The sequence below is a fragment of the Poecilia latipinna genome, unplaced genomic scaffold (assembly GCF_001443285.1).
Source record: "Poecilia latipinna isolate Pla-1442-1.1 unplaced genomic scaffold, P_latipinna-1.0 Scaffold1637, whole genome shotgun sequence".
Taxonomy (NCBI): domain Eukaryota; kingdom Metazoa; phylum Chordata; class Actinopteri; order Cyprinodontiformes; family Poeciliidae; genus Poecilia; species Poecilia latipinna.
Window position 1 is genome coordinate 146,257 of NW_015114253.1, and position 3,290 is coordinate 149,546.

A 3,290-nucleotide genomic window follows, 5' to 3' on the forward strand; every position below is an offset into this window, starting at 1 on the left:
GTGAAAATCTACCTTTATTGCAGTTTCACACATCAGAAAAAGGTTTCACAAATCACAGGCATGGTTTCAAATATTCTTCTATTAGAGCAGAAAAATCCAGTGCAGGTTTGAAGTGTCTAGGAGTTTTTGGGTTTTTTTTATTAGAGCAGATCTATGGTGATCCAGATGCCAAAAAATTGTGAAAATTGAACTTCATTGAGTTTTCACAAATCAGATAAAAGTTTCACAAATCCCAAACATGGTTATAAATATTCTGCTATTAGAGCAGAATAATCTAGTCCAGGTTTGAAGTGTCTAGGAGTTGTATTTTTTTAATTAGAGCAGTTCTAGTATGAAAGAGATGCCAAAAAATGGTGATAATCGAACTTTGAGTTTTCACAAATCAGAAAAAGGTTTCACAAATCCCAAACATGGTTATAAATATTCTGCTAGAGCAGAATAATCTAGTCCAGGTTTGAAGTGTCTTGGAATAGTAGATTTTAAACTACAGTCGATTATTGATGCGGAAGGTAGTGAAAAATTAAGTGGAATTGCCCTTTAGCTATTGGAAGCTAGAAATGGAAACCAACTTCAGTGAGCGATGTAAACGTCATACGCTGTGACGTCAGCTCCAAAGGTCTATGATCCTAGCAGTGTCTGAACTGGTAACTTATTTACATATTGTAAATAAATCATATGTGGGAATTTGTTGACCACAGCTTTATTTTTATAATACTATCATGAAAGATAAGAGTACCGTCTTTGTGCTGACAAGAAAACAACCTGCTGAATACTATTAATCAATCATTAATCATTTTTGTCTAGATTAATGTCAAGTTGTCAAAACAAAGACATTTTCAATAATGTCAACTTTGTATTAAAAGTGTCATAATTTACCGAATGAAGCTTTATGACAACATTCATAAATATTCATGAAGACTTATTGATATTCATGACAGATGTTTATGACGGTGTCATGTTAGTCTTATTCACCCGCCTTCAAATAAAGTGTTACTGGCTGGGTTTATGTAGCATTTGATTTTTAACAAAATATTTATAGCTGTATTTCATAAAAATAATCGTTGACTTTCGGCATTTATTTTGAATTATGTTGGTCCTGTTTACAACTATGATTTTCATGATCCAAAGCAATTTTTATATGTTCCATGTTAATTAACAAAATTGTTTATTTGATTTCAAAGACTAGAGTCAAGACTGCTTTACATTTAATTTATACGATGAAAATTTGTATAGTAAAATGCAATAAATTAGTTGTGATGCACAGAAGATAAACATTGGCAAACTCAAGAATATGTTGAGTTCTTAATATATAATTGTAAAGGTTAGTTATAAAAACTAGATGACATGTCAATTTATGGTCTTAAATAGCAAAATAAGGTCTGCAAATTGATTGTAGAATGGTTTAATTTTTACATCACTTTGCATGAGATCAAACTAAGTGTTTTGTGTTCTACAACTACATTTCCTGTGGACTTAGAATTAAATTTTGTTTCAAAATAATGTTAAGAATATATTAAATACATTAACTTTAATATATTTTACACTATAATTAACATATGGTATAGAATACAGACTTCAAAGGTTTGGAGGACAAAAGAATTTGGAAAAGTCCAATGTTTTTTAAAAAAGTTTGTGAATAAATCACAAAAGACAGAGTAAAAAGAGTTAAATATGGAAAATATTTTGATGAAAATTCTGAAAAAAAAAAGTATATAAAAATACAGTAAATATCCTGGTAATTCTCAGCCAGGATATTTTCAGTGTTTTTTACAGAATTTCCGTCAGAAGTTTCCCTTAATTTAACAGTATTTTATTTCAATTTTTTCCATTAAAAAAACAAGGAAATGTCCTGGTAATTTTCTGCCAATACATTTTCTCGTTTTTTACGGAATTTCAACAGAATTATTCCATAATTTAACAGTTTTTTTCCCCTTAATTTAAAATATACAAACTGTTAAATTATGGCCCACCACCACCACCACCACCACCACTTCAGGCGACATTTCCCATATTCTCAAACTCAAAGCTTGATATGTATGGGGCAACGTGACAGTTCATCTGACTGACCACATAAACTAAAAGCTGGATCATAGACAGTTTTAATAAGCATATTTGTGAGCCTGCCTCTTTTTATTGAACTGAAATTAATTTTAGATTTTTGTGTAAATTTTTTCAGGTTAACTTAGAAAGCGAGTTGTTATTACAGGTTAGTTTTCTAAACTACAAAAAGTAGCTGTTAGGGAAGCTCAAAAATGAAAAATTGGACTGATATTGATATCAGATAGTAACACTGCTGTTATGTCAGATTTACCAGTACTTTATTTTGTCAATTTTTTTATATGATTACTTGATTAATCGTAAGAATAATCGATAGATTACGCTATTACTAAAATATTTGTTTACAATAGCCCTTAATATATAAATAAAATAGCATTTATAGGGGGATCGGGATCGCCCCCACCCTCTTCGACCCCTCACATCTACCTCTACATTGAGGGGGGGCTAGTGTACCTCTCATGGTACACTAGCCCCCCCTCAATGTCTCTCCTTTGCCCCCCTCCTTCTACAGCCAGACCTCCTCCCCCTTCTTGCAATACGCCGTCTGTCCGCCCCCCAGCACTCAACTGTACGCTAGATCGCCCCCAACATCTTCGACCCCTCACATCTACCTCTACATTGAGGGGGGGCTAGTGTACCTCTCATGGTACACTAGCCCCCCCTCTACATTGAGGGGGGGCTAGTGTACCTCTCATGGTACTCTAGCCCCCCCTCAATGTCTCTCCTTCGTTCCCTCCTTCTTCGCTTTCCCCACCCCCCACCTCTTTAAGGATACGTCAGTCCCGCACCTTCTCTCCTTCTTCTTCGAACCTCTTCTAGCCTTCCAGTCCGCCACCGTTCCCTCGGCCTCCCATTCTGACTCTTCGGTACACCCTACCCACCTTGCTCTGACTGTAACAATGGATGACTAAAGGTTTCCGGTATTCTCAGATTGAAAACTTGTACGCACTCTTAAGGCCATAATCATCCGCTCTGGTAGGTTGCGAAATTCTGCTGAGGAAACGCATCCAGTTTTGACACTTCTGACACGGTGTCACTCTGTTGGTGAGAAAAAATCCTGAAAACACCATTAGGCATGAGGACTCAGAGGTCTGTCGTGAATCGGAGACAGGTCCTGACTCAGACATCTGTCCAGACTCAGAGATCTGTCCAGACTCGAGGCAGGTCCTGACTCTGAGACAGGTCCTGACTCGGACACATGTCCTGACTCGGACACATGTCCTGACTCTGAG

General features: G+C 36.1%; 1 long non-coding RNA gene across 1 annotated transcript; it reads right to left on the minus strand.

The window, feature by feature from the left end:
• Positions 1 to 2,468: 2,468 nt before the first annotated feature.
• On the minus strand, positions 2,469 to 2,816 carry LOC106964185 (uncharacterized). The gene is made up of 2 exons (XR_001428340.1): positions 2,747 to 2,816; positions 2,469 to 2,696 (listed from the first exon to the last, which is right to left on the minus strand). It is a non-coding gene; the product is annotated as an uncharacterized LOC106964185 (long non-coding RNA).
• Positions 2,817 to 3,290: the final 474 nt, after the last annotated feature.